The sequence below is a fragment of the Bos indicus genome, chromosome 11 (assembly GCF_029378745.1).
Source record: "Bos indicus isolate NIAB-ARS_2022 breed Sahiwal x Tharparkar chromosome 11, NIAB-ARS_B.indTharparkar_mat_pri_1.0, whole genome shotgun sequence".
Lineage (NCBI taxonomy): Eukaryota > Metazoa > Chordata > Mammalia > Artiodactyla > Bovidae > Bos > Bos indicus.
Genome location: NC_091770.1, coordinates 24,188,842 through 24,203,677, shown reverse-complemented (window position 1 = coordinate 24,203,677; position 14,836 = coordinate 24,188,842).

Below are 14,836 nucleotides of genomic sequence, written 5' to 3'. Positions count from 1 at the left end.
ATATTTTCTGTTACTATTATTGAAAATACCAAGTTATATGTTAGTTGCTAAACTGGTTAGTTTTATTTTTAAGCCGTATATACCTTTCTCTGTCATTAAATGGCCAGGAAAAATTTGAGAACAAGGTTTAATAAATTATTTCTGAATTTTAACTGTGAAGCTAATTTTTTTTCCCAAAAACTGAACACCAGAGTTTGATAACATACACACATATTGAAGGAATACTATTAGTTTTGATCATACATGTTGTCTCATAAAAAAAATAATTTTTGCTGTCCTTTACTCTCCATTATTACAAATTAAAACAGAAATAGCACATTTATTTGACTGTTACTTAGCATAAATCGGAGAAGGCAATGGCACCCCACTCCAGTACTCTTGCCTGGAAAATCCCATGGATGGAGGAGCCTGGTAGGCTGTAGTCCATGGGGTTGTGAAGAGTCGGACACGACTGACCAACTTCACTTTCATTTTTCACTTTCATGCATTGGAGAAGGAAATGGCAACCCACTCCAGTGTTCTTGCCTGGAGAATCCCAGGGACGGGGGAGCCTGGTGGGCTGCCGTCTATGGGGTCGTGCAGAGTCGGACACGACTGAAGTGACTTACCTTACTTTTACCTTAGCATAAATAGTTGAACTCAATATATGGGTCCAAAGCTTTGGCTCAAACACAAAAGGGACATAATGACTTGAAATTGTGTCATTAGAAATTATTACATTAGTAAAAATATTTTAAGATGACCACTATTTCTATTTTCCTAAACCTTTTTTAGTATATTGACTTAAGCAAGGCAGTGCTAAGTGAATGAATAAAAGCTATACCTGCTAGCATTTGATAAGTCTTGGGAAAACATTTTTTCTATACTTTTCAAAAAATGAAAAAGCAAATGACTGTTGCAAGATAGCTGGTTTCTAATTCTTTACTTTCGGTTGTATTGAGGAAGAAGTTATTTGATTTGACACCTGCTGATCATGAAAAATGAGTCTGGGAGAATATTGCTGTGACCCTTGGCATATAACTCAGAGGAGTCGTTGAAAGAAGTGACAGTCCAGTAGCAAAACTCCTTCTGGTTCTAGCTACCTCATAATGTGGGCAAGTTTCCCAGTGCTTGCTTCTATTAAAATGAAAAAGAGAACAGAACTGATTCTTAAATTCCATTTTTTGTGGCAATGGATGTATGAAAAACTAAACCTAGTTCTTAAGAAACACATTTCTAATGAAAATTTACTTTTTATGTAATGTATTACCGTTTGGATCATTTGTGTACTAAATTACAACATAGTGACAACTCATTTGAGAAATATCTTTAACACTTAGCCTTATTTTTTTAATATAAATTTATTTATTTTAATTGGAGGCTAATTAGTTTACCATATTGTATTGGTTTTGCCATACATCAACATGAATCTGCCACGGGTGTACACGTGCTCCCCATCCTGAACCTCCCTCCCACCTTCCTCCCCGTACCATCCCTCTGGGTCATCCCAGTGCACCAGCCCCAAGCATCCTGTATCATGCATTGAACCTGGACTGGCGATTCTTTTCATATACGATATTACACATGTTTCAATGTCATTCTCCCAAATCATCCCACCCTCTCCCTCTCCCACAGAGTCCAAAAGACTGTTCTAGACATCTGTGTCTCTTTTGCTGTCTCTCATACAGGGTTATCGTTACCATCTTTCTAAATTCCATATATATGCGTTAGTACACTGTATCTGTCTCTTCAAGAAAATTAGAGATACCAGGGAACATTTCATGCAAAGATGGGCTCGATAAAGGACAGAAATGGTATGGACCTAACAGAAGCAGAAGATATTAAGAAGAGGTGGCAAGATTACACAGAAGAATTGTACAAAAAAGATCTTCACGACCAAGATAATCACGATGGTGTGATCACTCACTTAGAGCCACACATCCTGGAATGTGAAGTCAAGTGGGCCTCAGAAAGCATCACTACGAACAAAGCTAGTGGAGGTGATGGCATTCCAGTGGAGCTATTCCAAATCCTGAAAGATGATGCTGTGAAAGTGCTGCACTCAATATGCCAGCAAATTTGGAAAACTCAGCAGTGGTCACAGGACTGGAAAAGGTCAGTTTTCATTCCAATCCCAAAGAAAGGCAATGCCAAAGAATGCTCAAACTACCACACAATTGCACTCATCTCACACGCTAGTAAAGTAATGCTCAAAATTCTCCAAGCCAGGCTTTAGCAATACGTGAACCATGAACTTCCAGATGTTCAAGCTGGTTTTAGAAAAGGCAGAGGAACCAGAGATCAAATTGCCAACACCTGCTGGATCATGGAAAAAGCAAGAGAGTTCCAGAAAAACATCTATTTCTGCTTTATTGACTATGCCAAAGCCTTTGACTGTGTGGATCACAACAAACTGTGGAAAATTCTTAAAGAAATGGGAATACCAGACCACCTGACCTGCCTCTTGAGAAACCTATATGCAGGTCAGGAAGCAACAGTTAGAACTGGACATGGAACAACAGACTGGTTCCAAATAGGAAAAGGAGTACGTCAAGGCTGTATATTGTCACCCTGCTTATTTAACTTCTATGCAGAGTACATCATGAGAAATGCTGTGCTGGAAGAAACACAAGCTGGAATCAAGATTGCTGGGAGAAATATCAATAACCTCAGATATGCAGATGACACCACCCTTATGGCAGAAAGTGAAGAGGAACTAAACAGCCTCTTGATGAAAGTGAAAGAGGAGAGTGAAAAATTTGGCTTAAAGCTCAACATTCAGAAAACTAAAATCATGGCATCAGGTCCCATCACTTCATGGGAAATAGATGGGGAAACAGTGGAAACAGTGTCAGACTTTATTTTTTGGGGCTCCAAAATCACTGCAGATGGTGACTGCAGCCATGAAATTAAAATACGCTTATTCCTTGGAAGAAAAGTTATGACCAACCTAGATAGCATATTCAAAAGCAGAGACGTTACTTTGCCAACGAAGGTCCGTCTAGTCAAGGCTATGGTTTTTCCAGTGTTCATGTATGGATGTGAGAGTTGGACTGTGAAGAAAGCTGAGCGCCGAAGAATTGATGCTTTTGACCTGTGGTGTTGGAGAAGACTCTTGAGAGTCCCTTGGACTGCAAGGAGATCCAACCAGTCTATTCTAAAGGAGGTCAGCCCTGGGATTTCTTTGGAGGGAATGATGCTAAAGCTGAAACTCCAGTACTTTGGCCACTTCATGCGAAGAGCTGACTCATTGGAAAAGACTCTGATGCTGGGAGGGATTGGGGGCAGGAGGAAAAGGGGATGACAGAGGATGAGATGGCTGGATGGCATCACTGACTCGATAGATGTGAGTTTGAATGAACTCTGGGAATTGGTGATGGACAGGGAGGCCTGGCGTGCTGTGATTCATGGGGTTGCAGAGAGTCAGACACGACTGAGCGACTGAACTGAACTGAACTGATACTGTATTGGTGTCTTTCTTTCTGGCTTACTTCACTCTGCATAATAGGCTCCAGTTTTATCCACTTCATTAGAACTGATTCAAATGTATTCTTTTTGATGGCTGAGTAATACTCCATTGTGTATATGTACCACAGCTTTCTTATCCATTCATGTGCTGATGGACATCTAGGTTGCTTCCATGTCCTGGCTATTATAAACAGTGCTGCGATGAACATTGGGGTACACATGTCTCTTTCAATTCTGGTTTCCTCGGTGTATATGCCCAGTAGTGGGATTGCTGGGTCATAAGGTAGTTCTATTTCCAGTTTTTTAAGGAATCTCCACACTGTTCTCCATAATGGCTATACTAGTTTGCATTCCCACCAACAGTGTAAGAGCATTCCCTTTTCTCCACACCCTGTCCAGCATTTATTGCTTGTAGACTTTTGGATCGCAGCCATTCTGACTGGCGTGAAATGGTACCTCAAAAGATGCTCAACATCACTCATTATCAGAGAAATGCGAATCAAAACACTTGGCCTTAAAGTCCCAAGAAACTGTTTTTTAAATTAAATTTAAATTATATATTTGTTGTGAGGAATATGATATATTGATGAGTAAGACTTTCAACCATAACAATATTGCATTATAGTAAAATTCTGTGGGGAAGTAATGGGAATACAAGTTCCAGCAGAAAAGGAAGGACAAAAAATTTCTGTCTGTTAAACACTAAGTTATTTATGTAACTTTTTAAAGCTATAAAATGTTATTTAAAATTATATATGGTAAAATTGGTTATTTGGGGTGTCCAGTTTTAAGAGTTTTGTTGAAAGTGTTTAAAGTCACTCAATACCACCACAAGCAAAATACAGAACCAACTCATCACTGTGCCCCACCATACCCTTCCTTTGCCCTTTTATACGCAGCACTTTTGCTAACCTTTCCACCCCTGGAAACTACTAGCTTGTTCCTTTTTTTTTTGAAAATGGGGACCATGTTTATTTGTTTTTATTAAAACATATGATTTGTTTCTTTTTACATTTTTTAAATTGAAGTATAGTTGATTCACAGTGTTGTATTAGTTTCAGGTAGGCAGCAAAGTGATTCACTTGTACATATATCTTCTTTTTAAGATTCTTTTTTAGGTTATTAGAAAAGATTGTTGGGTTCTTATTGGTTCTCTATTTTATATACAGTAGTTGTTTTAGTTGTAAAGTCGTGTCTGATTCTTGCGACCCCATGAACTTGTCATCTGCCAGGCTTCTCTGTCCATGGGCTTTTCCAGGCAAGAATACTGGAGGGATTGCTATTTCCTTCTCCAGAGGATCGTCCTGACCCAGGGATCAAACCTGTGTCTCCTGCATTGGCAGGCAGACTCCCTACCACTGAGCCATCGGGGAAGCCTGTATATAGTAGTGTGTGTATATTCATGTCAAACTCTGGGTTTAACGCTCCCCTCATTTCCCCTTTAGTAACCATAAATTTGTTTTCTATGTCTGTAGGTCTACTTCTGTTTTGTATATGAATTCATTTGTATCATTTTTTTAAAAAAAATTCTACATATAAGCGATTTGTATGATATTTGTCTTTGGCTTACTTCACTTAATTGCTAGTCTGTTCTGAGTCACTACAGGTTTTTTTTTTAACCTTTTGCAGGATGCCATACAAATGGACTAGCAGAATATATATCCTTTTAGGTCTTACTTCTTTTGTTAGCGTGATGCCCTGTTGATTCATCACGCCGTAGTGTGCTTCTGCTCCTTGCTGAGTGGTATCCAGTTGTATGACGAAACACAGCTTAATGATCCGTTCACTAATTAAAGTTGTTTCCAGTTTGGGTTATTCTGAGTAAACCTCTGCAGACATAGTTTTGTTTTTTTTCTTTTGTTTCTCTTGGTTAAATACTAAGTATATGGATTGCTAGTTTAAATGAAAAGTGCATATATAACTTTAAGAAACTGCCAAACTGTTTTTCAAAGTGACTGTACCATTTTGCAGCCTCACTAGATTCTTTTCAAACTTTAATTTTAATAAGTGTGTAGTAGTATATTCATTGTGGCTTTAATGTATGTTTACCTATGACTAAGGAGATGAGACGGTTGGATGGTGCCACTGATTCAATGGACATGAACTTGGGCAAACTGGGAGATGTAAGGGAGAGAGAAGCCTGGCGTGCTGCAGTCCATGGTGTCACAAAGAGTTGGACTTGTCAACTGAACAATTCACTAAACAATGTTTAGGATCTTTTTGTGTGATTATTTGGCATCCATATATCTCTTTAGTGAATTATCTGTTTAAGACCTTTGCTCTTTATTTGGAGTGGGGATTGATTTCCTGAATATTTGCACTTCAATTACAGTTTAAATCCTCGTTTTCCCTTTTTATATGGATAAGCAGCAAGCGGGCTAAGTTTGTATAGCAACTAACAGTTTGCAAAGTGCCTTCTATGATACGCTACTTTTTTAATGCCATGATAACTCTAAAGCTGTCATTCCCATGGTAAGGGAAGGAAGATGATGCCCAGCCCAGAGAAATTAAGGGATTTGTTCTTTCCCACTGGTGAGTGCAAAAACTGGGTTTTACATCCATACTTTTGAACTCAGTTTTCCAAATCCAATATTTCTTTCAAATGCTATAACCCTGCCATTGCAGCAGGCATGTGAGCTTGCTTTAGGGGGCAGTACAGAAGGGGGTATATTTTTCTACCAAGAGCTCTGAGGGGACATAAACTGAGAATCTCCAAATGTACTGAGTGGGAAATAGTAGCCCTGAAGTTGAGGGAGCTTTCTAGCCAGCTGATGACTGGAATCTGTTGGAAGAACAACAGGCATGCCCCGGGGTGGACCTTGCTTGGGTAAAACCCCAATAGTAGGACACCTGTGTGCCTCTGGCATGTATCTGATGCCAGTGCTGCTGTTACTCTGTGCCTCTTGGTGTTGGTAGAATGCAGACAGAAGAGGGTCATGGGGAAGCTTGTTTGACCCCCAATAAGAGCAGTTCATCAAGGGTCCTCAGTATGCAAAATGATCTGCCTTTATTTTCCTGGGCAATTCCAGGAGAAAAGCCTGCCTTGGTGATGGGAAAGGGAAGAAGCTTCTGTGAGTGAGAAGGGGCTTGCCTGGCAGGAGTCTGGGTTGTGGGTTGAGCATGGAGGACCCCAGAGATCCGATGAGATGTTTACCACAACCGAATTTCTCCTGTGTTTTGGAACATTTCCTATTTCCGATATTTTGGCTCTGCAAACTTGGTCCTGGGAGGTGTAAGAAAGCAGCAGGCGTAGCGAATGTCCTGGGTGCAAATCCCTGATCCATCATGTGCTGTCTCGTGGCCTCGGGCAAGTTCAGGACCCTCTCTAGGCCCTGTTTCCTCATCTATAAAACAGGGTTAATAGACTCATCTTGCTGGGTTTCCTGTGGCACCCAGTAAGGGCACCCACATCTTAGATTTTCCTAGATTGGATGCTGCATCAGTGGTGACGAGCGCAGTTCTTAACAAGTGTAGCTCAGCAAATGCTGCTGACCACAGGTTACAACAGGGAAGTAGCACATGTTAGTGGAATATTGGGTCAGACAAACCCACATTCAGATCCTAGCTACACTCTATTACTTGTGCAACTTAATTTCGTCCACCTCCCTTTCCTTGTCTGTAAAGTGGGGATAATTAGAGAGCGTGCCTCACAGATTGTTGTGAAAATTAAGAGGAAATGCACAGGTGGTCAGCCATGGCGAAATCACAGTTGCGATGACTGTGAACAGTCATGGGGAGAGCACTGAATGTGGATCAGGCGGCCGGGACGCAGGTTCCCAATGTGATAAATTACTAGCCCTCTGACTTGGCCAAGTCACCTAAACCTCACCTTTCTGAGCCTCCTTTTCTCATCTGTCATGTAGAGATGTTGACGCTTCATAGCTTCTGGACCATTGTATAGTTCAGCTGAGGTTATATATGGGAAAGTTTGATGTCCGTGAAGCACTAACCGAATATAAAGCTTGATTATATTCTGACCCACTGTTGCCTCAACTACCTGTGTCCTCCGTGGGCTGTCAGAATCCTGGCTAAAGGCCCCTTGAGGGTTCACATGCCTTTGCGTTTAGGAATTTCTTTTCATGAGGATCTGCTGCCCCCTGGTGGATGTTATCACCATGTTGCAAAAAGCTTTCCTGAAGATTTTACACGAGCTTAGCTCAGGGCCTCTCTAGAGAAGCTACAGCTTTCCTGCTGTTGCGCCCCAGGACCAAGCCCCGCCTTCCTCCCCGCTCCCCTCCGCTCTAAGGACTGAGCCCCCAGCTCCTGGTATCTGAGCTGCAGAGCTGCTTTGGGGGGCTGGAGGACGCAGTATGTCTAGAAGTGCCCGCTATGACTGGCTGGTCTGTGGCCTAACTTCTAGCCCAGGGTGAGTGTGGACACACTCACACAAGAGGGTGGAACATTCCCCCAGTTTTCTTCTTGGGGAGAGAAGAGGAGAAGCTCAGGCAGCCAAAACTCAGCCTGACGCTGGGTGAGACAAAACTTCAGCTTCTGGGGAGAGACATTGTTAAACCACTAGAGATCTGGTGTCTAGAAAATTTAGAAAATTTTAGAAAATTCCTTTGCAGAAGGCATTTTGACATATGAAGTGCTTAGATGTGTGGGTTGGGTTGCCTGGGTTCACATCCTGACTCCTCCAAGCAAAATGCTTCTCTAAGCCTCTAAGGGAAGCGACCAACTTGCAGGCAGAAGCAGGAAGGATGCTCTTTTGTGTGTGAGGAGAAGGGATCCCGTCCTCTGAGCCTCACTTACTGAAGATGCTTGGCCTCTGGCAGCTCTCCCCTGCCTGCCTGCCCACTTCCCTCCTCTCTCCCTCCGCCCTTCAGCCCCTGGCAGTGGGCAGCAACAAGCTATAGTCAGCGTCCCTGTGGCAGAGCTGGTGAGGTGGACAGATGTGGAGAGGAACTGGGGCTGTGGGCGGAAGCATTTGCTTAGAAGCCCACCACAAGCACAGACAAGAGGCAGTGTCAGCGGGCCTGCGGCTGCCAGGTCACCCCGGGAGGGGTCACACTTTATCCTCTAAAGCCCTCCCTGCTGCCCCCACAGCCGACATCCAGCGCTTGGTGTATACTCTTGGCGGAATGAGACAGAGACTGGAGAACAGAAGCCCGCTCTGTGGAGGCAGCCTGCTGAGGCCTGGTTTCCCCAGAGGAAGAGACCGCCAGGTGCAAGCCTCCCATCACCCTGCGTCCCAGCTATTGATTACACAACAACAATTATGGAAGTGTCCTGTGTTTTATTGCCAAAATGTTGACAAAGCCAAGGGTGGGAAAAGAAACTCAGAACAAATAAAATCTCCCCACTCATAGATAATCAATGTCAATATTCAAAAATTATGTTTTATTTAAAGAAATATTAGAATTGGAATGTAGAAATGTAGAAAATGTAGAGAAATGTAGAAAATGTAGAGAAAATATAGAATTTAGAGAATATAGAATGTAGAAAACTGGAAATAATGATAGAATGAAGACCCATGTTCCTTTCACTAGATTTAACAGTTATTACCACTTGCTACATTTCCTGAAGATCCTGTTCTCTATATTTTTTGTGTGTAGAAATTGGAACATTTCACTTTCAAATATTTAGCAGGTATTTTGTAACAGGAAAGAACTACACAGCCACAATATCCTCATTACAGCAAAAAATTAACAATGTTACAATATCATCTAACCTACATTCTATATTGTACAAAATATAGTTATATTTTGTAACTGTACAAAAAAGATCTTCATGACCAAGATAATCCCGATGGTATGATCACCCAACTAGAGCCAGACATCCTGGAATGTGAAGTCAAGTGGGCCATAGAAAGCATCACTACAAACAAAGCTAGTGGAGGTGATGGAATTCCAGTTGAACTATTTCAAATCCTGAAAGATGATGCTGTGAAAGTGCTGCAGTCAATATGCCAGCAAATTTGGAAAACTCAGCAGTGGCCACAGGACTGGAAAAAGTCAGTTTTCGTTCCAATCCCAAAGGAAGGCAATGCCAAAGAATGATCAAACTACCGCACAATTGCACTCATCTCACATGCTAGTAAAGTAATGCTCAAAATTCTCCAAGCCAGGCTTCAGCAATATGTGAACTGTGAATTTCCAGATGTTCAAGCTGGTTTTAGAAAAGGCAGAGGAACCAGAGATCAAATTGCCAATAGCTGCTGGATCATCAAAAAAGCAAGAGAGTTCCAGAAAAACATCTATTTCTGCTTTATTGACTATGCCAAAGCCTTTGATTGTGTGGATCACAATAAACTGTGGAAAATTCTGAAAGAGATGGGAATACCAGACCACCTGACCTGCCTCTTGAGAAACCTGTATGCAGGTCAGGAAGCAACAGTTAGAACTGGATATGGAACAACAGACTGGTTCCAAATAGGAAAAGGAGTACATCAAGGCTGTATATTGTCACCCTGCTTATTTAACTGATATGCAGAGTATATCATGAGAAACACTGGGCTGGATGAAGCACAAGCTGGAATCAAGATTGCTGGGAGAAATATCAATAACCTCAGATATGCAGATGATACCACCCTTATGGCAGAAAGTGAAGAGGAACTAAAAAGCCTCTTGATGAAAGTGAAAGAGGAGAGTGAAAAAGTTGGCTTAAAGCTCAACATTAAGAAAACTAAGACCATGGCATCCAGTCCCATCACTTCATGGCAAACAGATGGGGCAACAGTGGAAACAGTGTCAGACTATTTTTCTGGGCTCCAAAATCACTGCAGATGGTGACTGCAGCCATGAAATTAAAAGACGCTTACTCCTTGGAAGGAAAGTTATGACCAACCTAGATAGCATATTCAAAAGCAGAGACATTACTTTGCCAGCAAAGGTCCGTCTAGTCAAGGCTATGGTTTTTCCAGTGGTCATGTATGGATGTGAGATTTGGACTGTGAAGAAAGCTGAGCACTGAAGAATTGATGCTTTTGACCTGTGGTGTTGGAGAAGACTCTTGAGAGTCCCTTGGACTGCAAGGAGATCCAACCAGTCCATTCTAAAGGAGATCAGCCCTGGGTGTTCTTTGGAAGGAATGATGCTAAAGCTGAAACTCCAGTACTTTGGCCACCTCATGCGAAGAGTTGACTCATTGGAAAAGACTATGATGCTGGGAAGGATTGGGGGCAGGAGGAGAAGGGGATGACAGAGGATGAGATGGCTGGATGGCATCACCGATTCGATGGATGTGAGTCTGAGTGAACTCCGGGAGATGGTGATGGACAGGGAGGCCTGGCTTGCTGCGTGCTGCGATTCATGGGGTTGCAAGAGTCGGACACGACTGAGCAACTGAACTGAACTGAACATTCTATATTCAAAGTTTCAAATTTCTCCAATTGCCTTCAAAATGTCTTTTAGATTTATATGTGTGTTTTAAATCTGAGCTCTAGTCAAGGTTTATGCAATGTGTTGAGTTTTGTCTTTTTAGTATCTTTTCATCTAAAACAGCCTATCTCTGTGCCTTAAATACTGAGTCATTGATACTGGTACTGACTTTCTCGGAGAGTCCAGACTGGTTGTTTTGTAGAATGTTCCACAACTGACATTGTCGGATTGTTTGCTCATGGGATTCAGGTTAGACATTCTGGCAGGAATGTTTCACTGGTGATATTGTATCGCTTCTTCTTGCCTCACATCAAGAGGCTCCTGATGTCTGGTTCTATCACTGCCTTTGGATGCTGCTTATGCATCTGAATCACCCGGGGAGCTTCCTTCTAATACAGACTCTTGGGTTTCCCACCTGGAGTTTCAGTTTCATCAGTCTGTGATTTGCTTAGCACATTGCATCATTGAAGACCTTCACAGGGATTCTGAGGGGTGGCCAGGTTGAAACCCCTGGGGTTACAGCCTTCCAGTTTCTCTTTCTTTTGTGAATTGACACTGTCCATCCACGCAGTGTAAAACCTCCCTCCCAAACCAACAGAACTGGAGTGGGGCTACCTATTCCCAGCCTCCTCCACCTCCGGGAGGCATCACGGGAGATGACTCACTCCAGCCCTTTTGCCTCAGGACACAGACCCCAGAGCTGAGATGGATCTTCTCTTTACTCTGGGTATGGATGGTGGTGGGTCTGACTGGGGTTGGGGCCAGTGTCAAGAACCCTGGAAGGAACATTTCCTGGGCATATGCCTATCTCTTGGGGTAAGAAGGAAGAGCTTATGTGATCTGAGCCCCTGAATTTTCTTCCCATGCCTGGAATGACATTTCTGGAAAGATCAGGTTGACTTTGAGATTAGGAATTTGAAGATACTCAACATTCCCTCTTCCTATTGCAACAGATTAGCTAGTAACAATTCTTATTCCCCTGACTTTGTGTGTACATACATACATACACACACACACACACAGACACACACACACACACACCATATACAATGAAAAAGTGCAGAGGAGAATGGCTGGGGAGGAGCTACAGGGGGATGAAGACAGAAGCCAGCGAGTGTGACAGCAATCTCTAGGTATAAAAATCCAGTTGATCAACCGAGGGTTAAACCATGGTGGCGGCAAAAGGCTGATGGCTGTGCTAGGCTGTGAAGCCTAAGTCAGGCAGAATTTGGTGGCTGGCTGTGTCCCAGTCAGGTTCCTCCCTGGGTACCATGTACTGTAACCACTCAGAAGTCTTATACTCAGCAACAGAGCACACACAGCTGCAGTGAACAGGTGGATGTGTGAGCAGCTGGAGGAAGCTGTGGTCCCAGGGAGCTGTGAACTTGGATGGAGGCAGCAGAGCGGGCCAGGTTCAGCCTCATCCCTAGAGCATCACTCTGTCTCCACCTGGAGGCTGTGGAGGGCACTGGCTGGCTGGAACCCCGGAGAATCCTGGGAGAGAAACCACTTCTAAGCCTCCTTAGGATCAACAGTCTACCTGCCTGGTGCTTCTGAACTGGGAGCAGGAGGCAGCTCATGGGGTCAGGTTGGCTGGAGGAGCCACATCTGGCTAGGAGAGGAGCGTGAGGCCCTGCGATGGAGGGGTTGAGGAGGAGGAGGAAGATGTGATTCTTTATAGCATTCCTGTAGCTCCTACCTCCCCACATCTGCCCCTCCTGTCTCTTATCCAAGGCTGGCTGCGTGGCACCCCTCAGGTGCATGGAGGCCTTTGGGAATATTGCAGTCCAAGAAGAATATACAACCTTGTCACATATTCACATATATGCATTCACAGGCACACACAACATCCCTGGTAGCTCAGTCAGTAAAGAGTCTGACTGCAATACCAGAGACCTGGGTTCTATCCCTGGGTTGGGAAGATCCCCTGGAGAAGGAAATGGCAATCCACTCCAGTATTCTTGCCTGGAGAATCCTGTGGACAGACTACAGTCTATAGGGTCACAAGAATCAGACATGACTGAGCGACTAAGTGCATGCAAGCGCCCATGGGCACACAACACGCATGGGAAAATGTGCATATATGAGTTAGGACTCAGGGCCAAGGCAGGTCCTGTCCCTTCTCTGCTATTAACTAGCTGTGTGACCTTGGGCAAGTTGCTTTGCCTCTCTGGGCTACAGCTGCCTTCTCTGTGAGAGTGAAGTGAGGTGGTTTCTGAGATCAGAGAATGTCAGAGATGTTAGAAAAGGTAAGAATCATCGTCCATCAATTCATGTTACAGATGCACAATCAGAGACCAGAAGGAGCTCCTTAGACCAGTGGGGAAACTGAGGACTAGATTGGGAAAGGAAGTGACTTATCCTGGGGCACTTTTAGTCATGGACCCTACCCCAAGGAGCTAGGAGACTATCTGCTCAGAAATCTCTTTAGTCTCATCCCATTTCAAGCTTCTCCAAAACCAAACTGGGGAGGAGGAAGATGGTGGATAAGCAGTGGAGAAATGGGAACACATGAAGTGAGAAATCCAGCTCTGGTCGTTTGAAGAGTGTAATGGTAGGAGGCATGAGACCGTGGGTGTGGGCAGCCTCTCTCTGTGGTTAGGAGACTACAGAAGAGAAAGTCCCTTGTGTGTGTGTGTGTGTGTGTGTGTATGTGTAGGCAGTATATAGGTACCAAGGGGTGTAATTGTGAGGTTGCACAAGTGGCTGATCATACTATGTTTCAAATTGCTTGAGGTCAAAGTTTCAACTTCAAAAAGAATTTTGTTAACAACCTGAAGGAATTGAGTCCACATTTTTTGTTTGTGGTGTATTTCCTCTCTGAGCCATCTAGCTCAAATAGGAAGGTTTTTCTAGAAGTTCCCTGAGTGGGTTCCATGGGGTGTTATTGTATTCCTTGGAGGGATTGGGGTGGGGAGTTTGGAAAATCCTGAAACGACCAAGATAAGGAGGTTTCCTTACTAAATGTGGGTCTTCTTAGGGCCTTAGAGCTTTGTGAGCATCCAGGTGGACCTGGTGTTCAGCATCCATCACACTGCTGGGCTTAGAATTTCAGGAGGCTGGAATTTTACGGATCACCTTTTAGGAAACACTTTAAACCCTGGAAATTTTTAAGTCATAAAAGTCATAATGATAAAGGCAAAAAAGGACTTTCTTATTGTTGGTATGAAAAACTTGACTCATGCAATTGATTTTAAGTAACATTTAAAAAGACTATATTCAAAGATGATTTTAATTAAAGACTTTGATATATATTTTTTTCAATGATTCATAGCACTTGTGATGAGATAGCACAGGACTTCTTCCTTCCATTCTTCTGATTGAGTGGTTTTATGCTTGGTGTCTATTCTTTAACTTGGAAATTTAACATATATGTGTAACTTAAATTCTCAGGCTAATATTTGTTCTCTTCTGCCCCGACAACTCAAGGACTTGAGCATGTTTTAACTCCAGGCTTCCCTCCTGACCTATAGGCCACCGTGGTCCAACATCTTTGTTCTGTCGTACGTTTGGAAGCCCCTCAATTAGACATTATGACCATTGTTTTATACATCAGTGTTTGTATAGATTTGGTCATGTGTTAACAACTTTTCTTGCTTTCCTCATTTCTTCTTTCATCACAGACATTAAAGTTTTCTTACTGAGGGTTTATTGGTAACAAGCTCTGCTTTTCTTTGTCTCCAAATTTCTTTAAATCACTTTATTCTTAAAAGAAAGTTTTGTTTGGTATTAAATCTAGGTTGATGGTTATTATCTTCAAAGTTTATTTCCTTCATCTATTAGATGTGGACAGTAAATATCTTCCTTAACGACTACATCAAGAGGTTCTTGGGAGGACCATATGGCATACCGATCAGAAAGCTTTAAACAATAAATGTCAGATGTTCTGTTTGTCCTCTGCTCCATGAGAAAACTTTGGACGTTGTGTCAAGACAAAGCTGACTTTCTCAGTGAGCAAGCTCTTTGCCAGCATGTCCTTGTTCAGTGTTTCGCAGCTTTCATTGTTGTCTTTGTAAGGAGACTTCTTAGGTATTTTCCCCTAATGACTTCTCTCCCATACAATGTAATCC